At 33.9% G+C, this 18,426-nt stretch overlaps 1 long non-coding RNA gene across 5 annotated transcripts; it reads right to left on the bottom strand.

Annotated features, from left to right (window-relative positions):
• Nucleotides 1–1,714: 1,714 nt before the first annotated feature.
• On the bottom strand, nucleotides 1,715–18,280 carry LOC123716261. 5 transcript variants are annotated; one of them, XR_006754538.1, is made up of 13 exons: nucleotides 17,505–18,280; nucleotides 12,925–16,565; nucleotides 11,765–11,928; nucleotides 11,513–11,586; nucleotides 11,174–11,391; nucleotides 9,571–9,713; nucleotides 8,986–9,082; nucleotides 8,532–8,615; nucleotides 8,069–8,297; nucleotides 2,565–2,785; nucleotides 2,126–2,253; nucleotides 1,882–1,980; nucleotides 1,715–1,728 (listed from the first exon to the last, which is right to left on the bottom strand). It is a non-coding gene; the product is annotated as an uncharacterized LOC123716261 (long non-coding RNA). The 5 variants fall into 5 exon arrangements; XR_006754537.1 differs by lacking the exon at nucleotides 1,715–1,728 and having other exon boundaries at nucleotides 1,881–1,980; XR_006754539.1 differs by lacking the exons at nucleotides 1,715–1,728; nucleotides 1,882–1,980 and adding an exon at nucleotides 2,039–2,053.
• Nucleotides 18,281–18,426: the final 146 nt, after the last annotated feature.

Raw genomic sequence — 18,426 nt, 5'->3', positions numbered from 1 at the left:
TTATCGCTTTCGAGCGATCTCTTCCAGGCAACCACTGTGAGTAAAGAAAAAATAAATATAAATGTATTAAATTACATAAGATAAGCAAGAAGTGCAAAAACACATGTTATACACACTTATTAAGACAAAACTAAACAAGAACAAAAAAAACAAACTAAACTAAAAATATGATTCATTAAAAATAGAAAGTAAAAGTAAAAACGACACATAAATCACGATAATTTATTAGATATAGATAAAGAACATCATAACATCATAAGTTATAGGATGCATACTTCCCATAATTTATTTTGAACAAATGGCCACAACTATTACGAACTATTAAAAATTATTATTTATTCCGTGTAGTAATTGTGTTTTGTTTCTTTTAAAATTACTTTGTATTTTAGTGTCTCGAAAGTACATATGAAATCTTTCATCGTCTTGAAATAAGTCTGGATACGCCTAGCCCTTTTTTTTCCTGAGTCATTTAAGTATTAGATCTGTACCCAAAATTTTCATCAAATCTTCTTTAAAATCTTTATCTGTCTCGTTATTTATTAAATCCAAAGCACAAGCGCCGGGTCACGTCTAATAATGTGTTTCCGCCTTGAGAGGATTTTTGATGATTGTTAACAATCGGATATACTGTAATTACTAAGTTTAATGTCAATACAGTTATAAAAAAAAATCTTTTATAAAGAAATATCCGGGGTACATAAATCACATTTCACAATTTCTTAAGATATAATCAAAAAGATATAATAGATAACAATTCAAAATTTCTTTCAGTCATTATTTCCTCCCCAATGCTACGCATCCATCAACTTCTTCTTTTATTTTATTGTATTTTGTGGAATATCTCAGCTCTCAATCGCGTGATAAAAGAATAAATAAAGGGTTATTTTGTCTAACCGGTTACGATCCCAATTATATGAATTTGTAAGAATACGTCGTAGAGTGTCGGTATAATATTTTATAAAACTTTGTGTCTCCATTTATTATTCATAATCTCTTGCTTGTCTCATTACAGTTATTCCTTAGTTATTGTTATCCAATTTATGTGTCTTTAATTCCATGTAACATTTTTGATAGGTTTGCTCGTTTTGTTGAAAAGAATAGATTTTTAAATATATGTTCATTATTAACCTCTCACACCTCACTGACAACCAAATTCTCTAAGAGTTGGTCTATAAGTAAGCTATGGTTATCCTATCTTTGCATTAAAATCGTCAATTACAAGGACATTATTTTTGACGCATTTGTAAGCCTCTTTCAGAGTTTTTACAAAACTTATTAACTTCTTCACGACTTGTATAACAGATGTGCTAATAAAAAACATAATACTTATGTAGAATATTTTTTTATTAAAAATAAATTTATGTATATGTGATACCCTTAGTTTACAAAGATTTATTGAAGATATATTTGAATGATTTGTTTGTCGTGTTTGTAGAGAAATAAGAATTCTCAAGGAAATGTTTTAAAACTTATTTAACTATCATCCGCTCGCCTTGCTACTGTGGCATCCCTATTAAGATTAACGCCTCCTAAAATCCAACCTTTGCCAGGTTGTGAGCGCTCTCCCCCAATAGGTTTATCGTGGGGGTCGTACAGCTGCGCTAAGAGCATTCGACGTGGCCTCTTGGATAAATTAGGGGTGCTGCCATGCAGCATTAGGTAGCTAAACACAATCAAATCTCCGGCTTCAACAATAACAGGCTTTGCTTTTTCGATTGGGTATTTTTCCTAGAAAGAAATGAATAAGTGTTAACTGTATTTGTATTAGTAAAATACTAAACGAATAAAGTAAAATAATATAAACTTCTTGACATTATACATTAAGGAACTAGTCTCGATTTTGCATTTATTAACATTATATTTATCAACAAACTAGCAAACCTGTATCGACGTAATGAAACTCGCTTCCTTCTTTCGGTCCGAAGTCTTCGAGAGGTCCAAACTTGTGTGAGCCCGGCCATACAAATAGTGTTCCATTCTCTACGTCAGCACCATCCAAAAAAAGAACAGCAGCTGTCGTAGTATCATTTTCGTATGGGAAATAGTGGTAATCCTAATTACAAAAAATCATTGATTTCAAGAGATTAATTTATCATTTATCATAATGGTAATGAGGTTTTTTTACCTGATGCATAGGATAAGCGGCTCCCTTTTCTGGTGGCTTATAATGCGCTTTGGTATGATGAAGAGCAATGTTGGGTGTGGCCATTAGGTCCTCCATAGCATCCAGCAGATTGTCGTTATATATATAAGCTAAATTATATCATTGACTTAAAATAAATTATTATCAATACTTAGATATTACTAGCGCCCATGAACTTGAACTATTGATAAAAAATGTTTAGATAGCAAAGATGAAATAAAACGCATTGCATAATATACGTGCTAGACTTTGTATGTCTAAAAAGTCCCAAACACGTATTGTAAATAAAATTATTTCCATCGTAATAATGAAACCTGCATCAAATAATGCTACTAATTAACTCATACTCTAACTATAGCTTAAGTGTGTGTCTAACATTAACCATAATTATCATTCAGATTTATTTAAATGTAATACGTACTGTATAAGGGCTGTCACTCGCTCTATGGTTATTTTCACTGCCTACCCAGGAACTCTCCACCTTTGACTCATTTTTCATATATGGAACAGATCATCATACTCTTGAGTTATCCTCTGTATGCTCTGCCTTGAACGAGCTTTTTCAATATAATATAACCATTGTCCTTGAAGAACTGGATCTGATCCTGGCTGAGCCTGCCCATTCTGATGGTTTCTTAAGAACTGAAGTTCGTGATATTGTCTCATTGTTTATATGGATAAAAAAGGTCATGGCTCTAGATAACTAAGGTAAATAGAACCGAGGAAATATGTTTACAATTTATACGACGACGCAATTTTAGCGATATGCCTCGTTAGTCGGCACAAATTTTGCACATGCACATCCATTAGATAAGAACATAAAAATTCCAAACTAGAAGCTAATAAAGCAAACTGTAAAAACTAAAACTTATCAAGAGCGTAATCTCTATATATATATAACATTTTCGTGTCACAATGTTGATTCCCATACTCCTCCGAAACGGCTCGACCGATGCTTATGAATTTTTTTATGCATAGTCAGTAAGTCTGAGAATCGGCTACTATCTATCTTTCAAAAACCCCTAAGTAGTAAGGGGTGTCCATCCCAAATTTTTATTTTTTATTTTTTAGATAATTTTTTTGCTTTTATTTTTTTATCATACAGCTTAGAAAAATACATACAAACCCTTAATTGTCACCCCTCTACGAACAACCTCTATTTTTTATTATAGTAGATAGTTTATTTTTATTGAACTAAAAAAATGTTTCCTGGAAATAATATACATTGCAAAACGACGTTTCCGCCAGGTCAGCTAGTTAGTATAATATAAAATTAAGGTAGGTAGAAAGATTATTGTAAAATGTATCAATATTTTCATAAATCTTAATAATTAAATTGTAAGAGTGAGAGAGGAAGCCGTAGGTACGTATAGAAAACTTTTAATTCTGGTAACCCTAGGATTATAAGAAAGGAAAATTTAGCAAGGTCACTCAGCATTAAAATCAAATGTTTTATACAAACAGACAAGTCGATTTAGTCACTTTACGAGTTTTAGGGTATCAAACTAAAAACAATCTAAACGAGAATTAAGTTCGGTGGCGGTTTTTAGTATGGAGATGTTTATATAAAACTCTTTGTTTGAATCTGGGTAACAACTGACTTTAATGGTTTAAAATATGAGTTTATAAGTAACTCAAAATTAGGGGTAGCGACGCTCACATGGCTTATCATAAATCTAAAAGACACTTATAAGTGTGGTAAAAACTAAAGGGCTCATATTGCTTTCAAGTGTGCGATGATTGTTTACATTTATTTACGCTTCTAATTAATACCTAAAACTTTTATATGTAACTTAATCATTGTTGGGTTACATGACTCCTCCCTCCTTAAGAGAGAAGCATACTAAAGAGGTAAACTTCAACGCGCTCTGTTGTTGATTCTGGATTCTTCAGCGTGTGACGTCGGACCGAAAGTCTTCTACTTTTTCGCCGGTACGTTGTACATTAGTTACGCGTTGATTTGGCACAATACTTATAAGATTCGAAAATAATTTGACTCAAATAAGATTATACTTGTCTCGGTCTGTCTGTCTGTCTATCAATAAATCCTTGCAATACAAATCGTTAAGACAGTTAATGTTATACAATACTCTAAACTCTAGTCACTGTCTGTTTCATTCAGCCAATGAACACAAATATAACGAACTGGTTCCATTTTTCTTATACATCGAGACCAAAAATACAATTAACACTGAGATTTTATTTATTAAGATAATTAATATTTTACTGTTTTGCACACAATATAACAGAAAAACGAAAATGCAAGTAGCATTTCATACGTATTTTATTTATAGGGACCGAAATCTGCACGACCGATCGATAAAATTAACATATGAATGAGGCATTCCCGTTCCCACTCTTCTGCAATGAGTATTATTAACTCCTCTTAAGGAAGATTTGATTTTTATGGGCGACAAAGCTCGCCCGCACCATTCTGGCGGCGTGGAAGCGTACATGCAAGAAGTTGGGATGCGTGGTTTAGATTGGTCAGCTCGAAGTCTTGACCACAATCCAATTGAGCAGGTCTGGGATGTAGTAAGATCAGTTCAACCACAAAACATCAGGGACATGAAAAGTTCAAAATATTATTAAAAACAACATGAAAAGCATGTCCAGAAGGATTCAAGTTGTAATTTTAGCAAGAGATGACACACTTGTTATTAGCTTTTTATAATTGAAACTTTATTTACTTAAACAATGTAAAACATCTTCTTGTCTTTTTTGCCGTATACATCGGTTTTAAAGAATTCATCAAACATTTATAAAAAAAATTGCCAGAATTGACTTCACGCGTATTAATTTATACGATAATAAGTAAACAAACTATGTCAGACAATTAAATTTCATTTCATTAAAAAAAGCGATTCGATCGAAAAATTTATTTTCCCAGTCATTTAAGGTACTAATAAGGTAAGGTACATAATGAGAGGAAACAATTAAAATTACTATGAATAGAAAATTCACACGTATTAATTAAACAGCTTTTTTATTCTTATCAAATTAACCATGGCTATTGCCGTGAAATAGATAATGCCAATTGTTGTGAATTGTAAAAAAAAATTGTTGCAAATAAATTATGTCTGGAAATCGTTGATATCTAATCGAAACAGTTCTCTGAAAGACAATCACTAAGAATATTCTAAATAATATAGATATAATAAGAATAGCTAAATCAAAGCTAAATGAAAGCTTCACAAAAGCATTAATTGGCCTGTATGTAATGCGCAAGTTTCTATATTATCTCACTGAAAGCTGAACTTTAACTGTTGAATAAGCCAGGAAACTCTAATTTAGTCATGTTTACAAAGTGCCATTCGTTAATTCATCTGAGATAATACTATGACTTCCATTAGTACGTTATCTAAGGGAAATACGAAGGTTTGCTGTATTCAGTCCTGCATTGAGCATCTAAAAATTTGCAGTAGGTATCAAAGGTATAGAATCCTCGATAGAATTGATCGTTCCACCAACCAAGACAAAGACCGAATATCGACACACATTGCTGGTACTCTTTGTTATCCACCGTTCTAGCACATACCTTGCCAACCCTATAAACAAAACACATATAGAATAGCCTATATAATATAGATGGCTTTTGTAGATTACACTTTTTTTTTCATTAATATTGTAGAAGAAATATATAAAACATAATTGTTTAAACAGTTTGATTTCCAGATGTAAAAAACTTCATGAGTTATACCCAAAAGGCTGATAGCGTCAGGCACATGAAAGACGAAGTCCAGGGTTTGGTTTTATGTTTGGAAGAACCTGATGATATTAACAATTAACTTGCAACATTTGAAAACACAGTATAAACTCCATGTAAAATTCCTCGATTTAACGACGAACTCCCTAAAGCATCGAAATCGATTGGCTTTGGTTGGTCTAGCTGGTTTTCCATACAATGATACACTCTACATAGCATTACACCCACTAATAATAACGACAACAATTGTAAAGTACTTTCATGAATAAAAACTTTCTAAGAAATTTGTTCTTTCGTTTACAAATTGGGATTGCCTGCACCTGTATACGATTGTTGACCATGGACTTATAAGTAGGCGTAATGGATTTTCTATACGGTATCATATTCTTAGTTGCTCACCAGCTTAGAATAAAGTAGTAGAAAATCACTGTGTATTGAAACGGGAGAGAAGATAAGTGACGTTGGAAAATGATTTAGAGTTAGTCACTCTACCGAATAGCATTCAAATAAGATTTTTTATGAACACACTAACTACTAACTCTAGTCTGAAATAAACTTTTTCTTGTTCTAATTCTGATCTCTCTGTTCTCTCTAAAACGACATAAAATTCACAATCCCTTCAGTGTATTCAAACTAACGGTATTTACAATTTTACGGTGACATATATAGAGTTTACATTGTATTTTGATGAATGACCATACCGTGTATATAAATAGTTGCATTCTTCTCCGCAAAGAAGGGGGTTTTGGTTGTGGTCTCACCAAGGGCCAAGTTCTTTGTCCAAATAAAGCCAGTGACCTCCAGGCCAATACGGCTCATAGCCATGATTGGGGTTGTAGTCTGGTTGAAGCTTAGGGACATTCTTCTCAACCCATGCTTTGAAACTCCTACGAATAGATGATGTATTGTAGACTCATGTTGCAGATTGAAAAGTATAGTTGCCTCATAATAAACAAATAAAAAGAATATATTTTGTAATTCACAAAAGAGCTAATAAAATCAATTAAGAAAATGTATCATCCAAGTAAAATCATCACGTATGAACATATTTTTACCATTACAACGTAATGATGAAATTAATACACTAATTAACAACGTCTTAAGGATATGATACAGTTATATAATTATGCTTTTATCATATTTACCCTTTTGATGCCTTCATTTGTTCAACTGGTGTACATAAATACAGGACTAGAACAAAAAAAAATACCGCTTTTCTTAACTATTATCCCTAAAACTGAGTTCAATTAAACAAAAATTTCATTAAAAAATTACAGTCTTATAAGCATACTCAAAGAAAAATCCCCTAAAGTACAAATTCTGTCAAGACATTGTCCGTTTATATCTACATCGCTTTCTAAAATAATTATACTAACTGTGCGTTGAAAACACGAATTTCTTAAACATAACTGCGACGACTAATTGAAATTATCGTCTAGCTGACGTAGTACTTTGCTCACGGAAAATACAGTTTTTCCTTTTTTAAGTAATTTTTAATTATTTTTAGATTGAATTTCCATGCACAACAATGCATTTTAAATTATGAACAAATGTGATTAATTTAATAGCTTCTGTCCACATTTAGAGTTTATGAATATATATGTCGCAGATTCAACGCGATAAATAATTGCAAAATTGGTGTTACTACCGTCGTCCGACATTATAACTTAATATTTAAACACAGTCAGTCCACACGTCGGAAAAAATTTAAATGTAAAATTATGTAAATAATTATAAGTTTATAATAATAATACATAGCTTCAATCCGTTTAAAAAGTGTTTTCTTAATGTGTAAAAGCTATGTTTAACTAAAGACAATACTAACTCATAACTTACTAATACGAATGATAGAAGGTAACTCACTCAACAAACATAAGGTGACACTCTTCTCCACAAGCAAAATTTTCTCCCGTTTCCTTTTTTTTCTCTTCCAACTTTTTCCCATACCCTTCCCAATAAGGTTCATAACCGTAATGAGGGTCGGACTTCTGTCTAACATTCTAGAACCCAAGCCTCACGTGTGTCACCACATTGGAATGAAACTGGCCATAGCCGACTTATTTATGTTAAACGAGTTTGTAAGTTAGTTACGACCTGGAGCTTGATGTCTTTCAAAAATACTTTTACCAATTTTTGAAAATCAATCATTGTGACAGAGTATTTGTTGTAATATTGGCAATAAGACAAGTATTGTAAAATAATCGATATTGGTTACTCACAGAGGCCCCAGTGTGATCGTTCTGGGCTTGTTCCAATGCCTGTGCCAGGTCTGCAGTATTCTCTGTGGTTTCTTTCAGCTGCGCCTCAGCAGTATTCACGGCATTTTCCAACTCTTGGATCTCTAGACGCAAAGTCTCAAACTCTTGTTCCTGCTGCTTCCATAAACTATTGTGACGCTCTGCTTCCTGTTTTGCCTTCTTCAAAGCCTGTTCTGCTTTCTTATTCTCTCTGTAAGATTGGTTATTTCTTATTCAAAATTCAAACAAAATTCAAAATTCTTTATTTGTTTAGCTATGTACAATAGAGTTCAGATTGAGAGACCTGTGACAGGGAAGCTTCTTATATGCAACTTGTAGAAGTATTTCAATAATGGCACTTATCGGTATCTGGTCAAGAATTAAAAATCTATAATAGAAAAATGTTTTTTTCTAATCATATCTAATTTTTATAGTTTTGGTATACCTTTCCCTCAAGTTCCTTTGCTTGGGCGGCGGCTTCATTCTGTTCATTCTTGTCTCGCTCTAACGCTGCACTCGGCTCTTTCACCTTTAAAGACATATTTAATATATACATTTAAGGACAAATTCTATACATTTAAGGCTAAAAGCTGCGTTCAACATTCCATTTCATCATATTAGCAAAGAGGAATGCTTAATACACATATATAGTAATAATAATTTAGTGGCGCTACAACGATCATTTTTATTTCATAGACAACCAGGTGATCAGCCTTGTCAGATACATGTCATCAATGTTTGGATTTGAACAAAGTTGTTTCCTCAGTGTTAGATGCGAACAGAAAGTCTATTGGTGCAAAGCCGAGGATGGGACATACGACCTTAGGATTGTGAGTAGCACGCTTAAGCCACTCGGTCAACACTGCTTCTCAATGCTCTTATATAGTATGGTAATATACCTGAGACTAAGACTCGATCTCGTCGTGAAGTTGCGCGTGCGCAGTGGCCGCTACACGAGACTTTGCAACTTCTAACGAGTGTCGAGACATCTCTAACCTGTAAAAAAATTAGCTATCTTTAGTATAATATGTTTTTGTTTTATATAATTTTTGTTAGCTGTAGGATTGCGAAATAAATAAATGTAAAATGTCATATACTGAAGACATTTCAGTACATACTTGTACTAAAATAACAGGTTAAAGAGATTTTCCTACAAAGTTACCGCTTTGGAATGTAATAATATAAGTTTAAATGTATGTATAAGTTATTTAATTTTACACTAATTTATTTTAAATTTAAATAAGGAATGTGTAAAGATAACTTCGTTAAAACCAACTTTTGTACATACACATTATATTTGCGATGCCGATGTTCTGTTCAAAATGTGACTTATATAAAATTAAATTACTTTGCAACAACTGTCTTTACCTCACGACGAAAGCACTAGGGGGCGGAGTCGGCGCAACTAAAGCGCCGGCACCGTTCATACATAACAATAATTTGAAATTTAAAAGCACATCTGTCAATAGACTATTTAAACTCACTTTTGCTGCAGCGCCGCATATTTGTCAGCTGCTGCCTGCATGCCAGCGAGGTTGTCGCTGCATTGCGTCTGCTCAGATTCCAACTGCTGCAACTGCTGCTCCAGTTGCTATAACTCGCTTAGCATCACCAGAACCGAACCACCCTGTAAAAAAAAGTGGTGCTACAACGCTTGCTTTGATTTCACTATTACTTAATAGCTAGGTAGTTGGGCCTTCGGTTATTGGGGCCCGACTAAATATGTCAAAACATATTTTGACATATGGGAGTCACACTTTGCGTTATTCTTAGAATCGTAATTAACGTAAGACATGCCGGTTTTCATACGTGTCCCTACGTACGGTACGAGCAAATATTTTCAAACAGAGAGAGACCCATTGGTACAATCCGTAATTCGAATCCACGTTCAAATAGAGAGAAACCCATTGGTACAATCCGTAATTCGAATCCACGACCTCCTCTGGAAACGGATTTTGAATAAAGCGATCGTGTAACTATTTATGAACATCTCGGCCTTGATCCTAACATAATTATCCTACTTATTCATCAAAAATAGTGTAATTAGGCCGCTTTATTGTAAGTAACGCATTCGTCTCTTTGCATCACAGCGTAAACAGAATGAGTTTTTCTGACATGAATATCAGGGTAATGTATACCTAGGTAACACTGATTTTTTTTAGTAAATGAATAACGGCTTAATATTGAAAGTTGCCAATTACTTTTATTGTTTTGCGAAGTAATCTCCGTTCTTCTCTACACATCGTCGCATTCGATATTTCATTCAGGGCTCGTAAAGCGAATACCTTGAATTGTACCTTTTAGTTCTTGGGTATAAATGAAAGTCGCAAGGCGCCAGGTCAGGACTGTATGGCGGGTGACTCATTATCTCGACACCTGCCATAGTCAAATATTCACCAGTCCATGCGAAGGTGTTTCTTAAAGTATGTGGAATCCATCTAGTACAAAGCTTCCTGACGCCTAAACGTTCGTGTAATATTTTTTGAACTTGACTCCAACCAATCCCTAGGCTTGCACGTATCTGCTGATAGGTCACTCCCTTATCTTCCTCAATCATGCGTCGCACAGCACTGATGTTATCTTCAGTGGTCGCTGTTAAGGACGTCCCCCATGCGGATCATCATTGAGATTGCTATGTCCACGCTTAAACTCGTTAAAGCAATTGTAAATAGTGGCACGAGATGGGGCTACATTAAGAAATGCTAATCGCAGCCTAACATAGCTTTGTTGTTGAGTAAGCCCACAACGAAAGTCATAATAAATCATTGACTGAAAATTTTCTCGCGTTAGGTTCATTTTCACGTGTAACAAGAGTTTTAGATGAAATGACAAATGAATGCAATATACTACATTAGGTTACCAAAGAGTTCTTAAGTTGAAATTCAAAAAAAAATCATGAGCAATGTTTGTAACCGATCCGTTCTAAACATTTTCAGTGTTACCCACTTATTACCTATTTTAATTGCTGCATTCTTAAATCATAATACAATAAATTCGAATACTAGAGATTCTAATATCAGTTAACAATAGATTCAATTATCAACATAAGACTAACATAAACTTTACAATAAAATACTTAGATTGTACCTTAGCTCTCGCGCAACCAGAAAGTGTACCAGCCGGGTCGAACACGTCGCCGTCAAGCGTCACACAGCGCGTACGCACTCGCGGGTGGAACGTTACGCGCTTGGCTGTTTCAAGGTCAGCGCATACTAGTGTCCCACCGAACACCCATTGCATAGCTGCTCGGACTCGCTCAGGGAACTTCACAAGATCCAGGGCCAATTGGACCTTGTCTGTCTTGCCTTGAATATTAAATCAATATAAAGTAAATCATCAATCAAAAAGACAAGAAATAATCGAGACTAATACAAATCATCAAATAATAAATAGTTTGAATAAAATACATTATAAAGAACAACTCACTCTTCCACCAGCCGCAGTCTCAAGTGCAGTACAGTATTTGTCATGGACGACGTCGATCAGTCTGCAGTCCGTGCCTGAAATTTATTTTAGGTTCTACTAGTAACTTAGGTTAATAAGAATCCGTATGATAATTATGCTGTACTAATTACTAAACATTCTATGTGCCCATTTAACACTCGACGTACGGTGAGGGAAAACATTATAAGGAAAAACTCGTTTTTTTAATCTATTTTTAATATTATTATTACATACCAGCAACTCTATTAGAGTCGAAGTTCGGTTGTGGCGGTGTATAGCGGAAGTTACAGCGTTGTAGCCTCGCGGCCAAGTCATCGGCGCGACCTTTGTAGAGTGCGTAGACGTTCCTTAGTCTCGGTGCATTGAGCATCATTAAAACTCATTTCAGATAGCTGACTCTATACAGGAAAAAAAGCAATCATGTTGATATTTAATATGAAAAAAAGTATTGAATTTTTGTAAATAAATGAAATGACGCGTAGAAAATAAAAAGGTATATTAGTGTGCATAGCTGTCGCGCCAGTTATCTTTCGGCACAGGCTCTATTTAAATACACTTCTCTCTCGTTGAGGTCATCCATAAATAATATTAATTAAGAATCTACATTTTTAAATAAAATAGTTGCAACAAACTGTTCAGATTAAAACCCACTCCACCCACACCCCTGTAATCATTCAGTATAAGGCGTTCTGTTACACTCAGCCTTTTGACATATTACCGAACATGTTTATTGTTACTCTTATGTGCAATGTAAATAAATAATATTGTTCTAGACTCTCTAAATTCCTTATAAAAAAAGTACCACCGGAAAATATACAGACTATATAGCTCACGCATATTCATTTATAATTTATATGGCGCGGTACAAGTGTCCCCGAGCAGTTCGTGAGAACAACCACCGTCGCTTTCGTCGCCACGTGGCATATTTCGAATTTAGATTTATAGCGCAGTGAGTTCTGCATACGACTTTGCTGGATGCCGTCGAAAACCAAACTGACCGACCGGTGGTCGGCGACCACCTCTCGACCCGTTACGTCCCCACTTTCGAATCGTACACAGACCTCACTCAAAAGCCATCTCTGAAACAGACAGCATTTGACGCTTTTTTTAACACCTAATAACGACATCTATGATCACTTTAACGCAACCTCCCCGACATATATAATAAACATTTATTTTTTATTACATTATGTTACACATTTTAGTAGTATTATATAAGTTTTAGTAATTGAACCTGTTCATTAAACTGTCCTTGGTCTTTGTGTATCTTCACATCGATATGAAGACTCTCAGTCCCTGTATTTTTTAATTAATTATTAAAATATTTTTTATGGATCGTCCTAGAACGGCTCATAATTAATATCAATATTTATAAGTTTTTGTATGGCATATACCTGCCATAGCCGGTCGACAACAGCTTGTTGTTCGGCAATAGTTTCCAAGTCCCGTCGGTGTAGAGAGCTACTTGAGCTGAACTCACGTTCCACACCCGTCAGCCGCTCTTCAGCATGACTCTTCTCCATCATGCTCTGAGAGATTCTGGTAGACAGACGCCTACGATGCTTGCTGTTTTGCGGCTGAGAAAAAAACATAGAACATTCCACCACTGATTTCCAATTACAAACAATTCAAGCAACATTTACAAAAAATTGCTGTTATTCAGCAATGCTGGAATTCCAAGGCGAATATTATAATATTTATATTCGACGTATTATGAACTGAGGCTTCGGGTCAGAAATCATATTTATCTGTCTGTCTCGCTCGCACTTACAGGTCTTATGAAAGTGATGTGCGTAACCATTGTAAACCTGTGCAAATCGATAAAGGTCGCTGCACTAACTCACAAATCAGTGCTGCAAGTTCTCGTGAACTATTGAAATTTAGGCCAACTTTTTTTTCGAAGTCAGTTTTCAATTCTTCTAAAAACATTAACACGAAGCTTGAGCGTTGATGTCACCATTAATTTTTATCAACACCACGTTAGAAAATAAATCCTCCGCTGTGCGTATTGCGTAACGAAGCGTAATAATGTACGACCCCGCGTGCGCAGGTAGCTAAGTATCGATAACGGGTTGCATTGCGTACACATTTCTACTGTCAGGACATGATTCTATTGCCCAACGACTCAGTTTAAAATGCGTCGACTATAGTCATAATGTATAAAGTCTACCTTTTTTGCACGTCTAATTTTGTCTGCATATTAATAACTGTTATGCTTTTTTCTTGGCGGGAAATTGAAAAAGCGCGGTACTATTTTTTTCTAAAATAATACTTTAATGAAAATAAAGATTATTTCTTTGTAAATAACAGTATTAATAGACAAATTAAATATAAACATAGTGTATAAATAATAAAAATGGAAGGAAACGAGGGGGGCGGGCTTGACCCGCCCAACTCAAAAAAGAGACCACGACGGCGGCTCGAAGATCCCCAAAATGTTTCTGATGCTGGCGGCGGAGGCGGTGAGAAAGACTCGTATATCCCATATCTCAAGCCTAATTATAAAAGACTATATCCTGAAAATTCTATTAATATGGAATTTAAGGTTTTTATTGAAAACAAAAATATTCAGGACAGGCTGGGAAATAAAAGCCCAATATATTTAAACCACATATTCTCTGAAATTAAAGGCGTGGTGGCAATAAGGCGAATGAGCGCAAATAAAATTGTTGTCATATTTAAACAACATAATACAGCTAATAACTTGATACACAATATACATTTTCTTGAGAAACATGATATGAAAGCATACATTCCAGCAGCTCAAATTGAAAAAACTGGTATTATCAGATTTGTGCCTGCAAGTATATCAAATAAAGAACTATTTACTAAATTAACTTCTACAAATGAAATAATTGCAGTTAGGAGATTTATGAAAAAAATTGGCAATGAATTAGTCGGAACACAAACTGTTAGTATCACATTTTTGGCAAACTCTTTACCTGAGAGTGTCCAATATGATTTATTTTTTTACCGAGTGTTTGAATATATACCTCCTCTCCAACAATGTTTCAAATGTATGAAATTTAATCATTATGCTAAAATTTGTAATGGCAAACAGCGTTGCTCTATTTGTTCAGGTGAACATTCTTATAAAGACTGCAATAAACAAAATGAGATTTGCTGTGTAAATTGCAGTGGACCTCATTTAGCAATATCCAAAATGTGTCCAATAAAAATGAATAAAATCCTAGAAAAGAAAAATAAAATAACATATGCAAGCATTGCCAGCACAAAAGATAACAATGAGTTCCCTCCCCTTCCACCACGCTCCAACCCTGTAAATAAAAAAGTGATTAGTGTAAATAATGCACCCAAACATGTAAATAAATCTGTAAATATTAAGCCTGTCTCACAGGCTGTAAGTATTAATGATATAAAATCACAAATAATTGCAAACAGTGATGTACTTATGGCCCTGGTACAAACACTGGTTCAAATAGGTAATAAGAATGATAATGAGCCTATAACTACAACATTTATTAAAGATATACTTATTAAAAGTTTGTCAATATAATGGATACACAACCATATACAACATCGTCTCCACGTATTGCGCAATTTAATGTTCAAGGTGTAAATCATAAAAAAACATCTTCTTACAAAATTATTAAATGAAAATAATATTGATATTTGTTTACTAAATGAGACATGGTTAAAAGACCATCAATCTTTTTATATTTCCGGTTATAATTTCCACAATAAAAATTCAAAAAATCCTCGTAATGGTGTAGGAATATTAATTAATCCATATTTGAAACACAATGTTATAAATACTACTTTTTATGAAGATATACAAACTATAGCCATAAGTATAGACACAGAAAATACTACACTGTCTATTCTTTGTGTGTACTGTCCTCCGTCACGTAGGAGTATAAGAATGAATAGATTGCACAATATTATAAGAAAATTACCGAAGCCTCTTTTTGTAAGTGGTGATTTCAATGCACATCATATTGCTTTTGGATGTATGTCTACGAAAAGTCGAGGGAATAACTTATATAATATAATTGATGAATGTGACTTATGTATTTTAATAATAATGGTAGCTTTACTACAGTAAATTATCCTACACGCAACCCCTCAGCAATAGATGTAAGCTTTGTTAGTCCATGTATGGCTCCTCTTTGTGAATGGTCAGTACATGATGATGCTATGGGTAGTTATCATTATCCAACCATAACAAACATTACAATGTGCATTGAAAGATACACAATTAATAAACATGTTGACAGATTTTTATATGATAAAACAGATTGGACAAAGTATAGTGAATTGTCTGGTTTGGTCTTCCATGACATGATGGTTAGCGAAGAGAGTCCAATAAAATCTTATGATGAGTTTTGTAACCGGCTCAATAAACTCAAACTCATGGCAGTTCCTAGATTCACTAGGACTAACTTTAGGAGTAGACCACCAGCCCCTTGGTGGAACAGTATATGTGAACAAGCCGTAATACAATCTTACAAAGCCTTGAAATTGTATAGAAATGATTCAACAGAATATAATTACATCAACTATAAAAGATTAGATGCTTTAAAAAAACGCACTATAAAGGAGCAAAAAAGAATCAGTTGGAATGGTTTTTGCAATAGTTTCAATAGAACTACACCCATCAGTAAAATTTGGAATCTCATTAAAAAGTTTAAGGGTATCAGAATTGGTAATAAATCATATAGGGATGAATTTGTAGAGCCACTTTTAGATAAGTTATCAGATAGTAACAATTTACTTGACCCAAATTCATTAGACAATTATTTTAATATTAACAATGAAAATCCTCAATCTAAATTTTTATTGGATTCTTTTTCATGGTCTGAACTTTTAACGAGTATACAATCTAGAAGAAATACTAGTCCTGGTTTCTTATCGTCCAATCTCGTTATCATCATGTATTGGAAAAATATTTGAAAATATGGTGAAATCTCGACTTGACTGGTATGCAGAATCCAATAATGTCATTCCACACATTCAATATGGATTTCGCAGAGGAAGAAGTTGTGTTGATAGCTTCATTTCTCTCATATCGGATCTGAAAAATGCAAAAAACAATAAATTACACACAGTTTGTGTATTTCTAGATGTGCAAGGTGCATTTGACAGTATGGATCCTGGCATACTGGTGAAGGTACTCAGTAATTCTGGTATACCTGGACAATTATGTAAATGGATTTATGATTTCCTTAATAACAGAATACTATATGTTAGGCATAACAATATCTTATATGGACCTAGAACTGCATCAAAAGGTACTATACAAGGTGCCACATTATCACCCTTGTTGTATAATTTGTATACTTGTGAGATATGTAAATATGTTAATATTAAAAATGTAAATATACTTCAATTTGCAGATGATTTAGTGTTGTATAGTTCAGATGTAAATTTAACAGTAGCCATTGAAAATGTTAACACTGCCTTAAGGCAGTTAAATAATTATTATCAACACACATTAAAATTGAAAATAAATGCTGGCAAAAGTGATTTAATGCTATTTGGAAAGGACACACCAATAGTGGATGTTGTCTATAATGGTGATGTCCTTCAAAGAGTCACCTCACACAAATTTTTAGGTATTATCATTGACCAGAAATTGTCATTTGAAGAACATATTAAATATGTATCTAGAAATGCATTAAATGGCGTTAACATTTTAAGATGTCTAGTCTAGCAGGTGTTACATGGGGTGCAGATCCCAAAATACTTTCATTATTATATAAATCTATTGTAAGAAGTCATTTTGATTACAGTTCTTTCGCTTATTTAAACAGCACTCATGTACATAAATTGGATATATTGCAGAACAGAGCTTTGAGGATCATATCAGGAGCAATGTGTTCGACTCCCATAAGGGCCATGGAAGTCGAAACAAATATTATGCCATTGATATTGAGACGACTTATGCTTGCAGAAAGATACTGCCTGAAACTATTATCAGCAAATAATACCCAAATTATAAATAGGATAATACCTCATCCAATCAATATAGATGGTCCACTCACTTCACCAAATGATCTCCTGAGAGGTACATCTCCAACTCTGTGCCAGATCTTCTTAGAAATACAATCTCATTATTCGAACATCAAAAAACTTTCACACTGGTCGTGTTACACCCATTCATACAGTTGTATCACTCATCCTATTACGATTTTATCAAATTCAATCGAAAATAATTCAGATTTACTGGATTTTATAGAAGAAAATAACAAGTATTATACAATCTACACTGATGGCAGTAAAGGCAATGATTTTGTGAGAAGTGCGGTATATGATTCCCAAAAAGATGTTGCTGAAAGCTTTGCTCTCGATAAAAAGTGCTCCATATTTACAGCAGAGGCATATGCAGTTTTTGCCGCTTTAAAATCTATAATTTCTATAAATAATTGTAAATATTTTCTAATTTTGACAGACTCTTTGAGTCTTTTAAATAGCCTTAAGCATTCTTACATTAATAATTTTAAAACTAATTATATTATTTATTTAATTAAAGATACTGTCTTGCGGTTGCATAAAAAAGATATAACTGTTGCCTTTATGTGGGTACCCTCACATAAAGGTATTACTGGTAACGAAAAAGCAGACAAAGCTGCATATGAAGGGATTAACACTCTTAATGTCAGAAATGTGGTACGGTGGTAGGTTCCTATGACTGATTATTATTATTATATCAATAACTCGATAAAAAATTTATGGACAACATTATGGGAAGAAGATCAAAAATTGAAAGGAAAATGGTATCGTAGTATACAGGAAAATCTACATATAAGACCCTGGTATGATGAGTTGAATACTAGCTGTATCGTGAGTCGTGAGTTCGTTACCACAATCAACAGATTGCGCTTTGGGCATAACACTGCACCCGCGCACCTCGCTAAACTTAATATTATAGCTAA

Source organism: Pieris brassicae, chromosome 11 (assembly GCF_905147105.1).
Source record: "Pieris brassicae chromosome 11, ilPieBrab1.1, whole genome shotgun sequence".
Taxonomy (NCBI): domain Eukaryota; kingdom Metazoa; phylum Arthropoda; class Insecta; order Lepidoptera; family Pieridae; genus Pieris; species Pieris brassicae.
Note: the sequence above shows the minus strand (reverse complement) of the source record. Positions and strands in the feature narration are given on the sequence as shown.